General features: G+C 44.3%; 1 pseudogene across 1 annotated transcript in view; it reads right to left on the bottom strand.

Annotated features, from left to right (window-relative positions):
• Window positions 1–10,808: 10,808 nt before the first annotated feature.
• The window catches only part of LOC144368923 (mitotic checkpoint serine/threonine-protein kinase BUB1-like), a 45,658-nt pseudogene continuing 35,658 nt past the window's right edge, over window positions 10,809–20,808 (bottom strand). Inside the window, exons 17-22 of the transcript XR_013428373.1 lie at window positions 19,140–19,255; window positions 18,734–18,895; window positions 18,401–18,558; window positions 18,131–18,305; window positions 12,445–12,551; window positions 10,809–11,129 (exon numbers count right to left, since the gene is read on the bottom strand). The product of XR_013428373.1 is annotated as a mitotic checkpoint serine/threonine-protein kinase BUB1-like (transcript). The remainder of the gene's footprint in view (window positions 11,130–12,444; window positions 12,552–18,130; window positions 18,306–18,400; window positions 18,559–18,733; window positions 18,896–19,139; window positions 19,256–20,808) is intronic.

Below are 20,808 nucleotides of genomic sequence, written 5' to 3'. Positions count from 1 at the left end.
CACAAAAAAGAAACAAAGTCTGATACTCTATTGAGTGAATCCTCAAGTGGACCAAACACCATACTTCCTTCCATATTTTAGAATTAACAAATGCAACTTCAACTCAATAACTTGCATTAGGCAACATGCAACCACAACCTTCCCCTGAGCCAGGGAAGCTGACCCCTCTCTGAATTCAGGAGGTCCTGGCCCCACCAGCATAAACACGAAGTTGACACAAACCTGGCACTTTGATTCTGTGAATTATGGTCAGGACTGATGAGTCAGCTTTGTTGGGATAACTGCTAAAGGAGGACTGTGTATCCCTTAATTTTCTAGCCAATGGCCTCTGGAAAGAGCCATTTATCCTGGTTTAAGGCCTTCCTTTTAACGTGTGCGGCCTATTCTCAGCCATAGTGGCCTCTTGTTTTCTTTACATTTAATGTTTCATAAAAGCAAATGGCTCCGAAGCCCCTGAGACAGGTGAATGTCCCTGTTAGCTGCCTGCATTTGGAATTTATCAAAGATCTTTACACGGAGACTCTTTTCTGTCAATTCCAATCTTGAATCACAGAAGTGCTCCTCACAGGGGAGGACACTAGGGTGGCCTCTCCATGCTGTCCCCTACCTGTGCTTATGGCAGGCTCCCTGGGGCACCTGAACACCTGGGGCAGCTGTGCAGGAGTTGGGAGGGGGACCTGAAGCGGGGCTGGCAGGCTGGCTTGTTCACCCACTTTGTCTCCAAACTTAGGAAGCTAGACCTGGAAGGTGTGCATGGGGAGTAGGTTTTCTGAAGCTCTCTTATTTAAGGCTGCGATTTTTCCTGGGGACATCCTGGACCGAACCCTAACCACCTCCCTGCCCCCTGATTCTGCCTCAGCTTTCATCTGACCCAGGTGCTGCCCCCTAGGGGAGCCTGGGGAAGCTGCACCTCTCTCCCTCCTTGGTTCCTCTTGGGAAAGGAAGGCTGCACCAGGGTAGCAGAGGCAGATGAATTCCAGCTCTGCTAGAACCTTCCTGGGTGAGGAGTGGTGTGTGTTGGGGATGCTGAGAAATAAAGTCTCTCCGGTAGGGCCCTAAAGAGGATCGCACTCGTTTCGCTGAAATGCGGGTGACAGGGTCTCTCTCTCCCCCCAAGGCAGGATCTTTGTCTGGGTTTATGATGTCGTCATTCTAATCAACGCCATGTTAATTGCCCTGGATGAGAAGAACCCCTTCATCTCCTAGCCGAGTGGCTTTTCCTTTCTCTGTAGTTCTTGAGATCCTCCTGAAGTTCTACACGCATGAGCCCAGAGCCTATTTTGAAAGGAAGCAGTTCTGGAACTGGTGAGTGTGTGTCCTAGGGAGGAGACAGGGGACTTCCTGTCACAGTTCAGAGACATGGCTGCAGGTCTCCAAGCTCCACCTGTGTAGAGGCATCTTATAATGAGCTCTTGGAGGGGAACCCTCTGTGTGGGTAAAGGCCGAACTTCCCAAAGTCAATTTGAACTGTCTAATTAAAATGAGAACCACAGACCTTGACATCCTGGAGTTGGGAAGGATCTTTAAAAGAAGGAAGCCCAATGTTTTTCTCTACTTTCTCACAATACTTCTTTTTTTTAAAAAAAAAAAATTTGTTCTTTTTAGTTATAAATGACAGTACAGTGTATTTGGACCTATACATACATGGAGTATAATCTCCCATTCTTGTAGTTGAACTTGGTGGTATGGAGTTCCACTGGTCGTGTATGCATATATGAACTTAAGAAAGTTACGTCCGATTCCTTCTACTGTCTTTCCCATTCCCAGCCCCTCCCTTCCCCCCACTCTGCCCTGTCCAACCTGGTGATCCACCCCTATCCCACCTATGGTCACTCACAATACTTCTGACACCAAGTATGTGTTATTTTTTCTCACACCTACCAACTGTCCAACTCTCTGGTCGTCAATTTTGTGTCCTGCAATTCAATCAAATTTGGACACAATTTGTCCACAGTTAGCATCAAATACCACAGGTTGAGGGCTGAGCCAAGACTGAGGACAGTCCCCAAGACTGTCCTCTCTCCAGACACCAACTGCATGTCCACATTAACACCTGTGCTGCTGACTGATCGCCTATAAATCAGAGGTGACCAGAAAAACACTTCGGTTACTAGATTTCTGGTTGTTGTACAAGGGTACAGCTCAGGTCAGCCAGACTGAGAGGTACAGGGTGCAGGAAAAGGGGTGCGCAGCTCCCATACCCTCTCCAGGTGCGCCCTTCCATGCCCCTCAGTAACCCAGAAGCTCCCCCAACACTATTGTTTTTTTTGTGGAGGCTTCGTTATGTGTGCATGACGGATTACACATTGGCCATTGGTCATCGACCCAATCTTCAGCCCCTCTGCCCTCCCCAGAGGTAGGGGGCAAGGATGAGGGTGGGGCTGGAAGTTCTAGCTCTCTGATCCCCTGGTAGGTTCCCCTGTGGATTCACATCCCCATCCTGAGGGGCTTTCCCAGGGCGACCTCATTAAGCTCAGGTGGGGTTGAAAAAGGGCTTGTGATGAATAGCAAAGGATGCTCCTTCCACCTCTGTCACTTATCACTGGAGAGACAGGGCTCTTAGGCGTTCAGGTCATGAGACTAGGGATGAAGGCCAGGCATCCTAGAACATCATGGCCAAGGAGGCATTTCCTTTGGCAGCTTCCTTGGCCCGCTCTCTAACCTCACTGTCAGAAACTCAGCCTGTGTGGCTGGCCAGCGGTCTGTTGGCCAGCCCTCCCCTGAGCGGTGGACATGTCTCCCACGAGCCTTCCCTTCTCCAGGCCGCTGGTCTCCACCCTCGGCCCTGGTGCTGTGTGCCAGCCGGTGCATCTTGAGCTGCTGTGTGTCGAGCTCTGCAGGGCACAGAGATGCAAGCCGCAGGCTGACTTTGGTGGTGCACAGCTAGGCGGGGTCTGACCCCAGTGACCACTGCTCTTAGTGCCAGGAAACTTCTCCCGAAGTGCACGTGGCTGGGGGGGGACCTGGTCGGTGTTTTCTTCTCCTTTAGCACCACTGTCAGGAAAGTCATGGCACGATGAATTCTACTTCCATTAAGTCGTAATGCACATAGTAAAATTAATACCAGGAAAGACCTACTGTGCATTCTGCAAGTATTCTTCACCGGATGGGCACAGTGGTGCATGCCTGTGGTCCCAGTGTCTTGGGAAGCCGAGGCAGGAGGATGGTGAATTCAAAGCCAACTTCAGCAACTTAGCAAGGCCCTAAGAAACTCAGCGAGACCCTGTCTCTAAATAAAATATGGAGAAAAAAAAAGAGGCTGAGGATGTGGCTCAGTGGTAAAGCACCCCCTGGTTCAATTTCTGGTGCCCAAAAAATAGAAAAATAAAAATGTTCTTCACGAGTATAGACTTTTGTGGAAGGCGAAGTGATGTGGGTTAGTGATTCCTGCATCTCTGCAGGTGACTCAGAGCAGCCAATGGATGATCATGGGATGGTTCAAGCCTAGTGTTTCTTGCTTCCCATGCAGTGACCTAAAAGTTCCAGAAATGAATTTCAGCACTGGCTAGTTATCTCACATAAGCTGTTGGTTCAGTTTTCTGGGGATCCATCAGAGCCTGAGCTTGACATGCCTCTCACTTGATTCTTAATGGACTTTGCTTTTGCCATTAGGTTTGACACGCTGATCATAATCGCAGCCTGATGGCCACGGTGGCTGATGCCACCATTCAGTCAGGTCAGTGCCTCCAGCTCTAGGCTTCACGGAGGATCAGGTGCTTACTCAGTTCTCTGTTGAAAATCCACCCTGCACTGTGGAGATTTGGGGGCCAGGAAGGGGGACACCAGAAAATTATTAAAAGTGTTCCGTATTCAGGTTGGAGATGTGGTTCAGTGATAGAGCACTAATCTGGTGTGTGGAGCCCTGGGTTCAATCCCCAACACTGGGAGGAAATATATGTCTCTATGTGTACACACACACACACACACACACACACACACACACACACACACACACATATCCAATGCTCTTGAGAGGGATGGTGCCTTTGTGTGTGTCTAGCCATGCAGTATTTTAGGGTTTTCGCGTGTAGGAGTCCATTACACCAGATTCTTACCTGGTCATCTCTCCAACACTGGGCCGTGACTCGGGGCTGCCCTCTACCCTTCCATCTCCTGCCTGCCTTGGCCTCCCACCCAGGTCCTCCCCACAGCAGGAGCCAGAGGCTGGGTTAAGAGCACTCGGCCATCAGCTCCCTGGGGACGAGTGAGCCACTTTCATCCCTGAGCCTCGCCCTGCATGTGACAGCGTGAGAGTCGTCCTGCTGGTGGCTAATGCTAACCCAAGTGTGTTAACCATTCCTTATTAAATCCCACCCACAATCCTTGATGTAGGAACTTTCTCTATCCCTACTTTATAGGTGGTGAGTTGAGGCATAGAGAAGTTAAGTCACTCTTCCAGTGATGCACAACCAAGGTGCATACCCAGGAGTTGGACCCCAAAGCCCTAGATAAACCCCAACCTCAGTTATTATTATTATTTTTTATACTGGGGGTGGAACCCAGAGCCCTACACATGTTAGACTGAGTTACATCCACACCCCCTTTTTAAAAATGCTATTTTTAAAAACTTTTTCTTAGTTGTAGAAGGACAATATTTAGTATTTAGTATTTTTTATCAGGTTCTGGGAACGAACCCAGTGCCTCATGTGTGCTAGGCAAGCACTCTACCACTGAGCCCCAACCCCAGCCCTAAAATGCGATTTTTAATAACATTTCAGTAAGGGGCTTTCTAAATTGCCCAGGCTGGCCTCAAACTTGTGATCCTCCTGCCTCAGCCTCCTGAGTAGCTGGGATTCCAGGCCTGCACCAGCACACCTGGCCCAGCCACACTTTTTGATTTAGGGCAGCTGCCCTTCCGGGGATGCCTGGCAGCCACCTCCGTCTAGGACTGGCCTGCTCCTCCAGGACAGCTTTAAATGGGGTCAACTTTGGTGGAGAAAAGCAGATGAGGCCAAGCAGCTCTCTATTCCTCGTCCACCTGAGTCTCACTGGAGTTCTAGGTTATTATTGCTGCGGGAAGCTGCTCATGACACCCATTCTGTGAGGCTGGCTTCTGCTACTGGCCAGGGCCACCGTGTGGACAGCTGCAGCACTAGGGAGGGGCTTTACAGAAAACGGGCTGGCCTGGCATCAGTTTGTTCTCCTCCTTCTCCTTTGCCTCCTGCCAGGAACTCGGTTTGCTCCTAGTTTCCAGGTGATGGTGACCACTCTGATCAGCGCTGGCCCACGATGATCACATTTGGTGGACTTGCCTTCATGCCCTCCTTTGCTATTCGATGTGAAATCACTCTAAGCCTCAAGGCATAGGAGTATTAGACTCCAGTAGGAAGAATAAGTCAGTGAGTGGTATGGGTCTCCAGCGGCCAGTCTTACAGAATACCAAGTTTCTAGAAGCACTGGGCGCACTTCCTGGCTGCTATGTGGAATGCCAGCCGTCCATCGGGCTGACCCAGGCAATGTCTTCCTCATCCCTGGCCCAGGGGATATTCTTAGGCCCAGGGGGATATTCTTAGCCAGCAGAGGGCTCACAGGGACATGGGGTCCTTCCAGCTCATGGCTCTGCCCCCGCCCCAGGCTGAGACCCTGTGTTCTGCTTGTGGAGGGAGCCCCGTACTTCTCTTTCTTTTTTTTTTTTTTTTTTGAGAGAGAGAGAGAATTTTTTAATACTTATTTTTTAGTTTTCGGCAGACACATCTTTTATTTCAATTTTATGTGGTGCTGAGGATTGAACCCAGTGCCTCGCACATGCCAGGTGAGCACGCTACCGCTTGAGCCACATCCCCAGCCCCCTCCTACTTCTCTTGTTTGGTGCTGGTGAGAACAAGGTCATAAAAGGCCATTTGGGACTGGGGGCCTCTTGTTTAGAGCTGTTGAGGGAGCCTGAAGGGGTGCACACTGCAGAAAAAGGGCATTTGCTTTTCTTTTTCTGTCTAACGGCAGGTCTATTAGCCTAGGAGAATGGAAAGTCAGCTGTAGGTCCCCCATTCCCAGCTCTGGGATGCCGCTTCCCAGAGGCAGCCGTAAAAGCTCTTGTCGTTCTTCCTAAACCCTTCCACGTGTGCTGGTGTGTGGTGCACACCCCCAGTTCATTGTCCCCAAAATAGAAGACTCTAGAACACCACTGACCAGTGGGTGGGCTTGCCTTTCGCCTTCACAGACCATGTGGTAAGGCCATCCTTGGGCATGCATCTTTGTGTCCTCACACGAGTGTGAGTGTTGGGTGCTCTTCTAGAGATGAGCAAAGGTAAATGGGTTCATGATTTGGATTGATAGTGACAACTTGCTTTCACAAACATGCTCTAGCATGGATTCCAAATGACATGTGTGATGTATGTTTCTCTGCTCAGAGATGGATTTATTCACTGTTTCCATTCTCCCTAGATCTGATAGATGAGAAAATAACACCATGCGGTCTTGACATGCATTGCTTTAGTTGCTCATGAGACTGAGCATCTTTTCCATGTGATTTTGGCCATTTATGCATATTTCCAGTAACATCAGTGGTTCTATTTCTCTATTACCTTCACTTTTATTATTAGCGTTATTGTTTTTGGTACCAGCGATCCCAGGGGTGCTTAATAATGAAGTCATATCCTCAGCCTTTTCATATTTTATTTTGAGACGGGGTCTTGCTAAGTTGCTCAGGCCTCGCTAAATTGCTGAGACTGGCTTTGAACTTGGAATCCTCCTGCTTCAGCCTCCTGAGCTTCTGGGATTTTAGTCGTGTGCCCGCAGGCCCAGCTGGTACTTTTACTTTTGATATGATTTGTAGGACTCTTTGGCCTATTAAGGAGACAGGTCTGTGGTAATCTATGCATAAGACAATGACTTTTCCTTATCTGTCACTTTCCCCTCTCTCCACAGTCTTTTTTTGGGGGGAGGCGGTGTGCGGCTATACACAAGTTTAAATTTATTATATAGTCAGACTTGTTGATCTTTTTATAGTTTCTAGGTTTCACAGCATGCTTAGGAAGCCCTTTTCCTGCCCCACTTTCCACCCTGTTACCTTTATGGGTTGGTTTTTGTTTGTTTTGGTACCTTTGCAGTTAATTTTGGCGTAAAGAACAGGTAAAGATCCAACTTCAGTTCTCCTTCACTAGGGGACTAACCTCTGTTAGTGGGTATTTATCCCCCTGCTGCCTTGCCAGCAGCTTAGTTTCTGACTTGGTAAATGTCCTGGGAGGTCCAGGGGGGTCCACCTAGCTGTGCCTTAATCTCTCCACCAACTACCCAAGCTTCTCTGGGGGACCGGCCGAGCAGCGATCCCTTCCCACTCACTCCCCTAAGCTGCGTGGCTCTGGGCTGGAGAGGCCACAATCCTTGTGAACACTGCTGCCCTTCTGTGGGACCTTGGGTGCATCTAGCGCTCCATGCCCCTTGCTTCTGCGACTTTGGGTGACCCCTGGTGTCCGGCGCCTCCCACCCTAGGTGGTCTACTATGCGTTTGCTGTCATCAGGACGGAATTGTTCTGTGACAGAATCCGGTCCTTTGACCCAAGTTTCACTGATGCACTGGTGTGTGGCGACCTGCCCTTGTGGCATTGGCTGGGACAGGCACTGCAAGAACAGCTTCAGTGATCTGGCCGCTTCCTCCATGCTGCTGGAGGAGCTCATGGTGGTGAACCAGTGGCATGATTGCCTTTTTTGGGAGCTGGTGGTCTGGGCGCCTGGCCCCGGGGCGGTGTGTCCTGCTTAGTGACCTTGGGGTACAGGAGGGCACCCTGAGCTCGGGCACCCGCAGTTTTTGAGCGCTGCTTCCTTAGCTGCTCGCTCATTGCAGGCGGCTTTGCCCTGGTGACCCATCAGGTGGTGAAACTGTACTGCATCCTGTTCCATGTCATGGTGGTCATCCTCATCATCAAGTGAGTGTCCCCACAGGGTTTCCTGTGTTACAGCAGCTTAGCCTGCCATAGCCTAACAAACCCAGAGATGGGTTAGTCTGAACATTCCAGAATGAAACAAATGGGAGAGATGCACGGACTTGAAGGACGGGAGAGGAGGACCAAGGTCGCAGGCTCCTTGGATCAGCGCAGAGAAGGTTGCACGGAGGCTTTCCAGGTTTGCCGTGTTGTGTAACCATGCCTGGCTATCCAGCAGCTCTACTTTCGAGAGTCACAGGCCACCCTTGGGCTTTTCTTTGGGGAGAATGAATGTTAGGACCATTGCCTTAGATCAGATTAAAGCCAGCCAGGAAGGTGCTCAAGCAGGAGTCTCTGTATCCTCTGAGTAAAGAGTCTAGTTTCTTAGCTGGAACTCGAATGTGGAGCAGGGCTCAAGAATGACTAGGAAATACCTGGGCCCGAGAAAGGTCTCACTCTGGACCAGGAGCTGGGTCCAGCCAAGGTTTGCACACTCAGGAGGAGTTGGGGCCGAGACTCAGGTGAACGCACCCCAGCCAGCTCTGTCCTGCAGGGATACCTGCAGTGGAGTGAGCCAGAACTCTGTGCCCTCCCTGCACAGACCTGTCACTTTCCTCTCAGGTGCCCTCTGGACTCAGGGCTTCTTCCCTGGTGCTGATTAGCTACATAAAATCCAGACCACTGATTACAACTAAAGGAAGGTTTTTTGTTGTACCAGGCATATGTACAAAAAGCAAAACAATACCTACTAACTGAAATGATTAAAATAACTAGCTCTGTTGAGATTTGTCCCACCCTGGGGACAAGCCATTGCTAGGAAATCAGATTGAGAAGTTTAATTTAAAAGAAGCCCTTGGATTAGATCACAGACCAGACAGGCAACAGCAGACACGCTGTTGGTGTCACATGGGGATGTTTCTGAGTGTGATCCAAGTTAAAGAGCCAGGAATAGAATATGGGCTGGCAATGACACTGGCCATGCCACCCAGGGCCTAAGGCCCCTGCAGTTGTCTTCCACAGATGAACACGTGCAGTTTCTAGCTGTTCAGTCTTGGTTTCCTTTGAAAACAGCCATTTTCAAAAGGAACAAAATCCTGTCAATCTGGCTTTACCGATGCTCAGTTGTTTAGACACTCCAAGAGGAAGTTTGGTATTGGTTTCCCTGCTGAGGTCTGACCCTGGATCATTTTCAGTTTCCAAGTTTGGTATGTGTATGTGTGTAACTGGTCATGTAGGTTACAATCTTTATTTTCAAAATATAATTGCATTTTGGGGTCCCTAACCTAGCAATTTATCCTACAGATATAGTGGCACTCACACTCACTGTTTTGTAGTAAAAAACTGTGAAACCAACTAAGTGTCTCTAAATTGGACATTGGTTAAATAAATAACAACCCGTTCCAGCAGGGGAATGAGGTATAGCTGGGTCAATATAGATGGAAATGGGCAAGAAAACTGTGAAGTAATGATATACTTCATATTTGCTTATAAAAAGAACAGATAGATACCCAGCACCTCAAAAGCATCTTACCTCAAGCCAGTATCATGAAGTGAATGGATATGCACTGGAAAAGCTGCCCTTAGAACAGGGGACAAGGATGTGTGTGTCACCAGTGACCTCTTTCTCAAGGTATCATCAATGACAAGGAAAACCACAAACAAAAATTAGAACAATATAAAATAAGAATTGTTTTCATAAGGATGATTATTTGAAAACTTCAAAAGAATTAATTGATAATCCTGTTTGTAGAAATCAGTAGGCTTCATATATTCAAATTACCAATTGGAAAAAATAGGGGGAAAATGATATGACTTAAATAGTAACCAAAAAAGTTTAGTCCCAAATGCTCAAATTAGTACTAATTAAAAAAAAAAGAAACATTTTTGTGTTTGTCAGTTGAGTACAACATTTAAGACAAAGTCAAAAGCCATTTAAGACTATGAGTCTGAGTATAAAGCAAAACTTTTTAAAAAATTCTTCACAGCAGGAGAAATATTTACTAGTCCAGAGAGATGACACATTGGGACAAATATGTGTGCCTCATATACAAAGGACTCAGATAAACGAACAAGCGGAGCGCAAAGTGGGTGGAGGACAGAGAACACAGAAGAGCACACATGTGCTATAACACATGTACACACACTTGGTCTACCCATCAGAGAAATGACAACGAGAGTGCCAGCAGGGATGGTCTCTCACCTGCCAACTGGCAAAGGCCAGAGCCCCATCTGTGCTGTCAGGGAAGGTGGGAAAAGGACATTCACAGTCTGGGGAAAACCTTGGGGGGCTACCAGCAGACACAGATTCAAAATTTTAAGTGCAGTCACCTTTGACCCAGCAATTTAGCTTCTAGGAATCCATACTACAGATATGCCACAATCAAATATCACACAGCCACTAAAAAGTATGAGGCCATTCTACAGTTACATTCCTGATCAGATATTAAGTGAAAAAAAGCAAAATGATGCTAGATCTATTTAAAAAATGCAGTTTATAGAACCAATTTTAGAGATTCACACATACAAAAAATGGGCCATGGTTGCCTCCGGAGTCGGGGACATGGGAGCTGAGAAGGGTGGGAGGAAGCAATTCCCCTGTGCTCCTGGATGGTGTCGCCTCAGATTTGTTTTTCATGGTGCTAAGGACACAAAGGGAGGGAGGAGGAAGCCCAGCGGGGTTACAGGCCCTCCCAGGTCCTGGCCAGGAAAGGCTAAGTTGGTCCAGTGGTCTATACAGCTCATGAGAATTCTTTTCAAGATCTGAGATTTTTTCCATTGATGGTACTTTGAAGTAATAGGATTAGAATGCATAATTCATAGATAGCAAACAAAAATGCACCATAAAGGACATGAATGTCTGTCTGCCAAGAGGGCCGGCAGGTCTGCCCCATAGGGCTTGCCACTTTGTCTATTCTGCTGGATAATTTAATAAAAATTAAGTCACATGGATGTATTTCGTGAACTTTATTTTTAACAAACATTTATATCAACAATACATCTGGAAGAACATCAAGGTTCAAAGAAAGAGAATTGTATTTACAAAATGATTTCTGGGAAAGTGTCTACAGTTAATTTTATTTTCTCAAACGCTTATATTCCAAGAGCAGCACAATGAGCCTGTTTCGCAGGGTCTTGATTTTGTTGGAATAGTGCTGTTGAAACAGACTCTTCAGCTTTTGCCTTAGCAAATCCAAAGGTGGAAGGTGATGGCAGCCTGGGATATTCAACATGGTGTGAAAAAACTCATCCCACACGTCCAGATGAGGAAGCCTGCAGAGAGAAAGTACCGGCCACGGATGGAACGCAGCCTGCTCTGGCCCTGACTGCTGCAGGTGGGTAGTGAAACAGAACTCTCACCTAAGAGCACTTGGCCATCAGGAGTGGACACATCCAATCTATCCCACATTAGAGAAATTAAAGTTCCAATTAATTGTCTCAACACACCTGGCTCCCAAAACAGATTTAAGATAAGCAGTCTTAGCAATAACTCTTCAGTGAAAAAAAATCTATTTTATTTTTTAAAGGAAATCTATCTGTGCTGGGTGTTATGAGTGCATGGAACCCCAGGGGCTGGAAAGCCTAAGGCAAGAGGATCATGAGTTAGAGGGTGGTCTGGGTAACATAGTGCTACCTCTTCTCATTAAAAAAAAGATCCATTTGCTTTTGGCTCCTGTGTCTACCATACTGTCAGCATCTTGTGATCTGGACACGTAGTTCTAAGGAGCTCAACTGCACATGTGCCAGGACCAGGTGGACAGGCCGTCCTACTCAGGAGAGAGCTGACTGAAGAGCTCCAGCTACTCTAGTGGTTAAAGTCAACTAGAGGAGCTACAGAGCACAGAAAGATGGCAGCAGGGCCATGCAGAGGGCTGGCTTCAGGCTTTCCTTTACACAAGCGGCCAGGTGGAGACCTTCTGGATGACCATCTGGTCCTTCATTATGACCAAGAGGAAGCATAAAGCACTTGTCAGATATAATGGCTCATTATGCAGAATAAGACATAACAGTTACCAAGTTTTCTCCAGGGATTGAACCTAAGCTTCACTATGTATGGCACAGGCATTTTATAAAATTACTGCCAATTTTCTTTTTCTGTTTTGGAAGTGGGTAGGGAAGGCCAGGGGAATCGCAGTTGAAATTATTCCCAGAAGGTATATATGCACAGAAGATGAGTTCACTTTTCTGTATGTTTTAAATATATCTCAAAAAAGTTAAGAGAAGAAAGTGTAACTGGACAAGGAACAAGCATGTGACCAATACTTCCTACGCATTTCCTTGGCTTCTTACAGGAGAGATCTGAGGAAGGCAGGATGAGTATTATTTGCATCTCCACATACAAGAAAACAAGCAAGCACAGCCCTGAGGCTCTGGGACACCTGCCTGGGCGGGATGCCTGTCACCACCCAGGAGCTCCCAGGGGTTCTGTGGGCTACTGGCTAAGTGGGAAGCCCTGTGACCACTCCCTGCCCTGGGCCAGCCTTGTGCTGTGCCCACACTGCCTAAGGGATCTCCTTCTGCCAGATGAAACCTGTTACTACCCTAGTTATTCTCTTCCCGCTGTAGCCCGATGCCAACAGACACCTACCTTCTGAAAAGACCTTCAGGCTTTCAGACTCCTCCCTCGTTCTTCACCCTCATGTAGGTCCCCAGCAGCATGCAGTACACTGTGGCTGCCACTCCAAAGTAATCCACCTGGCAAGAAAGCGAGGTCCCATGACTCATGGCAATGCACACGTGATCCCATCACCATGTGCTAACATAGGCAGCAAGCTAAGTCACAGGAGTTTATCTTTGAAGAATTCTGAAAGTTGATTTCTGGTGGCTGGGGATTCAAGCAGCAGAAATGCTGCTTCTCAGTGAGGTGAGCAAGAGGGATTTCACTAAAATTCAATGCCAGACAGTCCTAGTGACTAAGAGACTCAGAAATTCAGGTACACCGAACAGAGACAGCACTGGAGCTGAGCTGGTTGCAGCAGTGGTGATGGTTCACCAGATGGAGGGAGAACACAGAGAAATACAACAGGGAAGTGTGCTGTGACAAAACCTGAAATCAGAAGAGCAGCCTGCACTGAGCTGATGCGGAGGTGATGGAATGTGCTCTGTGTTTCTCAAACAGCCACGGGGAGCTGAGGCGGGGAGCCTTGAGCCTCCAGCTGCAGTTCCCGCTGCTGAACAGGGAGAGCAGCGCCAACATTGCCACGCTCTCAGGTGAGTGCCCACCTAGGGTCTAGGCCTAGGGTCTTCCTAGCAGAACGTGAGGGAAAGGGACACCAGGATTGTACCCAGGGGGATCCACATAAGAAAAGCGAAGGAGAGCTGAACTCATCTTCTCTGTGTGTCTGGTGCTCACATGACCAGCTGAGGAGGGTCGGGACTCAGAACGGGTGTATGTGAAGATGCCGAGGGATTAAGCCTGGGCAGGCGCATTCACGGGTGAGAAAGAGAGAGAGAGAGAGAGAGAGAGAGAGAGAGAGAGAGAGAGAGAGAGAGAGAAAGAGAGAGAATGTGTGTGTGTGGGGGGGTATGTATGTGAAGGAGGGTGGCTCTCCTTCCTCAAGAGTAGAATTTTTGTGAGGCTCCTGAGATTCAGATCCCTTGACAGAGCTGGGCAACTGCCATGCATTAGCAAATACTACCAAACAAAGTCCCCGAGGCCCTGTTAGATCTAAGCCACTGGGTCCCTCATAGAAATGTGCGGCAGCACCCCTGGAGTACCGGGCCTGTGCAGACAGACTCCAGCCCACAGCTCCCTACCTACCGCTGGGGAGAAGGGAGCTGAGAACGGCTTCAGCCAGCTTTAGTCTAGGCCACTCCAACCAGCCACTCAGGAGCAGTGACCACACATTCTTGTTGACTATTTTGATCATTTCAGTGGAGATGATTTCTTCTTCTTCTTCTTCTTTTTTTTAATTAAGAATCTTTTCTCTTTTTGGGGAGTGTGTGTGGGAGAGTTCTTGATGTGAGAGAGTTCTGATTGGTTCATGGACATACACACATATTTCTTTCTCTCTGTTTTCTTCTCATTTTTAGCATGTTTTTAATGTTATTTTTCCTTGCCTTTTGAGGATTAGGGTTTGGGGTTTGTATATTTTGGTTTTGTTTTCTTTTCATTGGTTTCTTTCTCTTTTCTGCTGACAGTCAAATTCTCTTGTTTTCTTTCTCTTCCTTCCTTAAAACCATCACCTGCTACATCTCGTCTTCTTCCTATGTTCACTTTTTTGAATTATAAACACTTTGACCTTCCTATCATGTTTTCTTTTCTCTTAATTAACTGTATTTTACCAAATTTAGCACTAATTGGTTATATAACTCTTTTCCCACCATTAATGCTGTTGTAATGATTACTGCTGTGGATGACATAATTGGCACCTATTGTTTGCTTTATTGCCAGATATAGCTCATGGCTACTTATTTGTTTGGCAATAGACCACACCATTGTTTTTTGTGGTAATTGACATTAAATGTCATAGTAGATATTTATTTTAACAAAAACAGATATATACTTTAATGCTGTCTGTTGTTTGCATCAGTTGTTACTATTGTTTGTTTTACCCTATTCTGAGAGATGCTGGGAATCTACAAGGCACTACAAGTTCACAGGGTGGAGATTCTGCTGCTGAACTCAACTCGGCGACAAGACAGCACATCTTGCTCCATGCACATGACAAACATCAGCTATACTTTAACACAAAGAATAGAAGAAATAAAAACTCAAACTAATGATCAGGCTCTGAATAGAAATGGCTAGGGGTTGTCCTTCAGGTCCCACTACAGACATCTACTGTTATACCAAAAAAGAGAATTAACACAGAGTCTGTGGATACCACATCTACAAGGGTGTCTCAGTCTAGATAACTTGAGGACACTTTGGCAAGTAAAGACTAAGCCCTAAGAAGGCCTATATGTAAGAGTGGCAGAGAAATCCACCCCAACAGATGTAAAAAAACCCAACTCAGGAATACAAGAAAAATGAAAAAAAAAAACAAGATAACATGATACATCCTAAAGTTCATAATTCACCAGTGACTTACTCCAAAGATACTGAAGTGGATGAAATATCAGATAAAGAATTCAAAAGAATGATTATAAAAATGACCAATGACTTCCAAGAGAACACAGAAAAAAACAGAATGAATTAAGGAAATCAGTACAGGATATGAATGAGAAATTCAACAAAGAGAGATAATAAAAAAGAATTAAACAGAAATCTTATAAATAAAGATATAATAAATCAAATAAACTGTCCAGCTAAAAATCTCTCTAACAGAGTAGAAAATTCTAAGGATAGACTCTTAGAGCTGGAAGACAAAGTGGCTAGTCTTGAACATTCAGATAGTGTAAAAGAAAATACATACTGACATTCAGAATAGACAACATTAAGAGACCAAATTTAAGAATCACTGGAATTGAAGAGGGTTGTGAGAATCAGGCTAATAGGATGGATAATCTTTTCAGGGAAATCATTATATTATTATTAATATAATAATTTAGAAATTATTATAACAGAAAAATTTCCAAACCTTGAGAATGAGATGGACATCCAGATATAGGAGGCATTCAGAACCCAAATAGACATGACTGAAAAAGAACCTATCCATGCCATAATATAATTAAAATGACTAACACAGAGAACAAGGATAAAATTGTAAAAGTCTCAAGAAAAAAAAAATCAGGTCACATTTAGAGGTAAGCCAATCAGAATCACTTCTAATTTTTTAACAAACTCTAAAAGCCATAAAGTCTTGGAATGATGTGGCCTAAGTTCTGAAAGAAATTAAATGTCAACAAGATTGCTAGAACCAGCAATACTATCCCTCAAAATTGAAAGAGAAATAAAAACCTTCCAAGATAAGCAGAAACTACAAGAATTCAATACTACTAAACCGGTAATACAAATACTCCACAGAATAACCAAACCCCAGAGCTCACAATTAAACAAATCTCATTGGAAGGGTAGCTCTAAGCAAATGAGAAACAGGATCAAATTAAACATTATAAACATATCAAAATGGGAGGAATTAATAAACATCTCTTTATAATAATATTGAATGTAAATGGTCTTAACTCCTCAATTAAAAGACATAGCTGGCAGAATGGATTAAAAAGCAAGACTCAATTTTATGTTGTTTGGAAGAGACACACCTTATAGGCAAAGACAGGCTGAAAGTAAACAACTAAATTAATATACCATGTGCATGGAGCCTGAAAATAAATAGGAGTAGCTACTCTATATCTGACAAAGCAGACTTCAAACCAAAATTAATCAGAAGAGACAAAGAAGGTTCAATATTGGTAAAGGGACAATTCAGCAAGAAGATATAACAGTAACAAATATTTATGCTCCAAATTGGGTGCAACTAATTACATAAAAGAGATACTACTCAAAGCCTTAGTAAGACCCCAGTACAGTAACACCTGGGTGATCTCAACACAATTCTCTCACCATTAGATAGGTCATCAAGACATAGACTCAGTATAGACTCTTAGGACCTGTAAGATATTATAAATCAAATGGACTGAAAAGAGATCTATAGAGTATTTCATCCAACATCAGATGAATATTTTTGACCATGGTTCATGGAACCTCCTCCAAAGTAGATCATATTTTAGGTCACAAAGCACCTCTTAGAAAATAACAAAAAAAAAAATTAAAAAATCTTAAATAATAATAGTGATAAAACAACAACCTGTGGAATACTATGAAGGCAGTTCTAAGAGGAAAATTTAAAACCAGCCTAATGATATATCTTAAAGCCCTTGAAAAATAAGAATGAACCAATTCCAAAATGTGTAGGAGAAAACAATTAAAATCAGAGCCAAATCAATTGACTTGAGAATTAAAAAAAAAAAAATTAGAAAGGATCCATGAAACAAAAATTTGGTCCCTTGAAAAGATAAACAAGATTGATATGCCCTTAGCCAAATGAACCAAAAGAAAAAAGAGAGAGGACACAAATTCACAAAATTAAAGATAAAAAAAAGAGAAATCACCACACATGTCAAGAAATCCAGTGGATCATTAGGAACTATTTTGAAAACTTCTACTCCAATAAATTGTAAAACCTAGAAGAAATGAATACATTTCTAGACAAATATGATCTGCTAAAACTGAATCAAGAGAATATAGAAAACCTAAACCCGCCAATAACTTGTGATGACAAAGAGCAGTAATAAAGTCTTTCAACAAACAAAAGTCCAGGACTAGACAGATTCTCAGCTCAATTATACCAGACCTTTAAAGAACTAATGCCAATGCTCCTCAAATTATTCTATGAAACAGAAAGGGACAGAATGTTTCCAAATTCATTCTATAAAGCCAGTATCACATTCATACCAAAACCAGATAAAGACACATCAAGGAAAGAAAAGTGGTAATCCTTCCATGGGGAGTCCATGGCTACTCTCTGAATATACTGTAAGACCTTTGGATGGCTGAAAAGAACAGACTGAACTCCTCCCCTTCCCCTGCACTCCAGGAGACGCCAGAACAGCATGTGGTCTGATATACTAGACCTAACTCCTGACCTTTCCCCTCTATCACCGGCTTCTGGAAGCCACAGTCCTCACTTGGTAACCAGGCATCTGATTTTATTAATCCAGGTTCAAAACTTTACATTTATCCTATTAAGTATTCTTTATATTTGTCATCTGTATTCTAATTTGATGAAATTTCTGAAGCCTTTTAGGATAATAATGATCCATTTCTAACACTGTTTGAATCAGGTCCTGCACCTGAGTTTCTGTGCCACTCTCACTGTCAGAACCACCTGCCCACTTGCAAGACATGCAGTTGATTCCCCTGGGGGCAGTGGGGTGGGTCTCTCTATTAACCATGGCCATAAAGAAAACCATTTGCTCTGTTTTTATCTCCTAAACCAAGCTGGCTCCATGTGGCGGACTTTTGTTCTGAAGGGTTCACAGATCATTAAATACCTTTCCTAGGGTCAAACTCAGAACATATCTGCTTTCCTTCTTGTGAATAATAAGAAAAGTGTACTCTTCAGGAACAGAGTTTCATCTCTTCCTTCCCCTGAGCCTTAAGTCCCATCTCTCCTTTACTACCTTCTTTCTCTTTGAATGCTACAGAGTCAACCCAGGACGTCATGCTTACTGGGCAAGTGCCCTACTTCTAAGCCACGTTCCTGGCCCCCATCTCTTCTTCAACTGTGTCCAAGAGACCAGTTCAAACTAACGAGATTCCAAATTCATTTTGAAAATCTGGTAGGTTCAACAGAGGAAAATTTTCCAAACCTCTTACTTTAGGTCCGCACCTGGTAGTTCCATGGTTTGTTACTGAGCATCTCAGTACACTGGAAGCCAGATGTTTGACATTTTGCTGTAAGGGCAGTTCCTTTTGGAAAAAGTTCCATATCTATACTCTGACCCAGGTCAACAAGTGCCAAACCAGTAGACAAATCGCCATCTTCATCGTTCTGTTCCAAAAACCTAGATTAAATACAATTCAGGACAGGAAATGAGCACAAATGACAAAGGGCTGCTAGATGTTCAGGAAAGAACCCTGTTCAGAGGTCCACACTTGCCTGTTTCCCAGTATGAAATTGTCTGGTTTAATGTCTCTGTGAATGATCTCACAGCTGTGGACGTGTTCAATCATGTAGAGCATCCTGATAGCGAAAGAGATGACGAGAGCCTGGGGCATCACTTTTTCGGGGGTATTTTTATAGAGGTTAATGGCATTCTAGAAACAATGCAAATGGTATCCTGAGTTGGATGAGGATTAATGAAATTTCAAGTCAAGGACTTTGCCCCTGTTTAGCACCCCAACTAAAGCTCTAACCAGAAAATATATGGGTAAGGCACAAACCAGAAATGCACTTAAATTCATATCCATATTATAAAAACAGAACACTTACTAATAGTGTCCCATAGCTGTAGAGATCTCCTACCAAGATGCTCCCATTCTGGAATAAGTGAACAGAATAGAATTTGATAAACATGTGGTGCACAGCTGGCTTTAGTCTCTCCATCAGCTGGGTACCAATGTAGAATTCCCAGAGGTTGGCAGACTTCTGGACCTACAAGCAAAACCAGGTATGTGTTATTTATATCCAGAGTCACATTCTGGAAAATAGTATCCTAATAAGGGACATGAGAAAGCAATGACATTATGATTTGTTCTGCAGGAAGCAATTCCAGATCCTCATAGTATTGTTTTATTTCTTAATTGCTCAATAAAAACATCACTGTCTTAAAGAAAAAAAAAAAAAAGAGGCTGAAAATCATTTCTCTACAGTTCAAAAATGTATTTGCACCATTTACCTTTAAGACACATTTCTGTTTATTTTTGGTCTCATTCACATCTCCCTGGGTAGCTTCATAGACTTGGGCGAAGGCCCCTTCTCCAACAAGGTGATTGACGTAGACCAGTGAAGAACCTGGGAAGAGATAAATGTGTCAAAATGACAAATGGGCTCAAAATATTAAGGACTTTATCCAAATGAAGAATTTGTAAAATTTTCTTTGTACTTGAATTGCTTTCATAAATAAAAATGGCCACAGTTGCTTGGGAAATGTTTTACAGGCTTAGATGAAAGGAAGTAAATACCTGCAACAAGAGCCCCCTTACCAAGTTCAGGGCAGCCTGCGGGGGTCACTAAGGTGCGTGGGTTTGGGAACTCAGTGCCTCCCCATCAAGGTTCTCGCATTTTAAAATGAGAAGCACCTGTGCTGCCCATCTTGCAGGCAGATGACAGGAGAAATCCTCCCTGAAGTGATACATAAAGCTTTTTGAAATAAACACATTTTACAATAGGATAAAAATAAAAAAGACATCTTGACCAGGCTCCAATAGCTGGTGCTGCTCTCCAGGCTTTGCAACGCTGCTGAAGGGTGACAAGAAGAAGAGAGATGCCGGAAGGTCGGCCAAGAAAGGCAAGGGCCCAGTGAATAAATCTGGAGCAACGCTGAAAAGAAGAAGTGGTCCGAAGGCAAAGATCAGGGCAAGCTCAACATCTAGTCTTGTCTGACAAAGCTACTTATGACAAACTCTGTAAGGACGTTCCCAACTCCGAGCTTCTAAGCACAGCTGGGGTCTTCGAGGGATAAGGACTTGCGGTTCCTTGGCCAGGGCAGCCCTTCAGGAGCTCCTCAGTAAAGGACTTTTCAAACTGGTGTCAAAGCACAGAGCTCAAGTAATTTACACCAGAAATACTGAGATGGAGATGCCCCTGTTGCTGTGCAGATGCACTAGCAGGTCCAAGCAACTGTGCATTTGGAAAAATAAAACTTTATTAAAACAAAACAAAAAAATTAAAATAAAAAGGGCAAAATAAAATGATAGCAACATTTGTAATAGACAATTTAAAATACTTAATTCAACTTTTAATTTTACATAGTTTTTGATTGATAGAAAAGTGGCCAAGAAAGCGGAGTTTCTGCATCCCACATGGCTCTTATGTCATAGACAAGGAACCAACCGAGGAGTGCTGCTGCTGCTGACTGAAATCCACACTTGCAGACTCACTAGATTTTCTGTGTTTCAGGATACATTATATTTAGTCATTCTATCTCCATGGCTACTCCTAGCCTGTGACATGTCTCAGACTTTTCTTGTCTTTTTTTTTTTTAAATTGACCTTGATAGTTCCAAAGAGTACTAGTCAGATGTCCTTCAAATTGGGTTTGTTTATATTTTCCTTGTGGTTACACTGGGGTTATTGATTTTGGAGAAAAAGACCATGGTGATGTTGCATTTGATTCTTAAAAATTCTAAAAATAATCTTCCCATTCAAAATCAAATATATATTTAAAAAAAAAAAAAATCTGTGACTTCCAGTCTAGCACATAAGCAGCTTGAAAGCTGTCACTCCACTTTTATGGCAAGAAAGTAACTGGACAACTGAAATTCAACAGCTCTTTTTGAACTATTAAAAAACTGAGATCAGAGGGAAAACTGCTGCACCCAAAGTGGGGAGACGGAGAGGAAGACA

Source organism: Ictidomys tridecemlineatus, chromosome 12, assembly GCF_052094955.1.
Source record: "Ictidomys tridecemlineatus isolate mIctTri1 chromosome 12, mIctTri1.hap1, whole genome shotgun sequence".
Taxonomy (NCBI): Eukaryota; Metazoa; Chordata; class Mammalia; order Rodentia; family Sciuridae; genus Ictidomys; species Ictidomys tridecemlineatus.
This window is presented reverse-complemented; position numbering and strand designations above follow the sequence as displayed.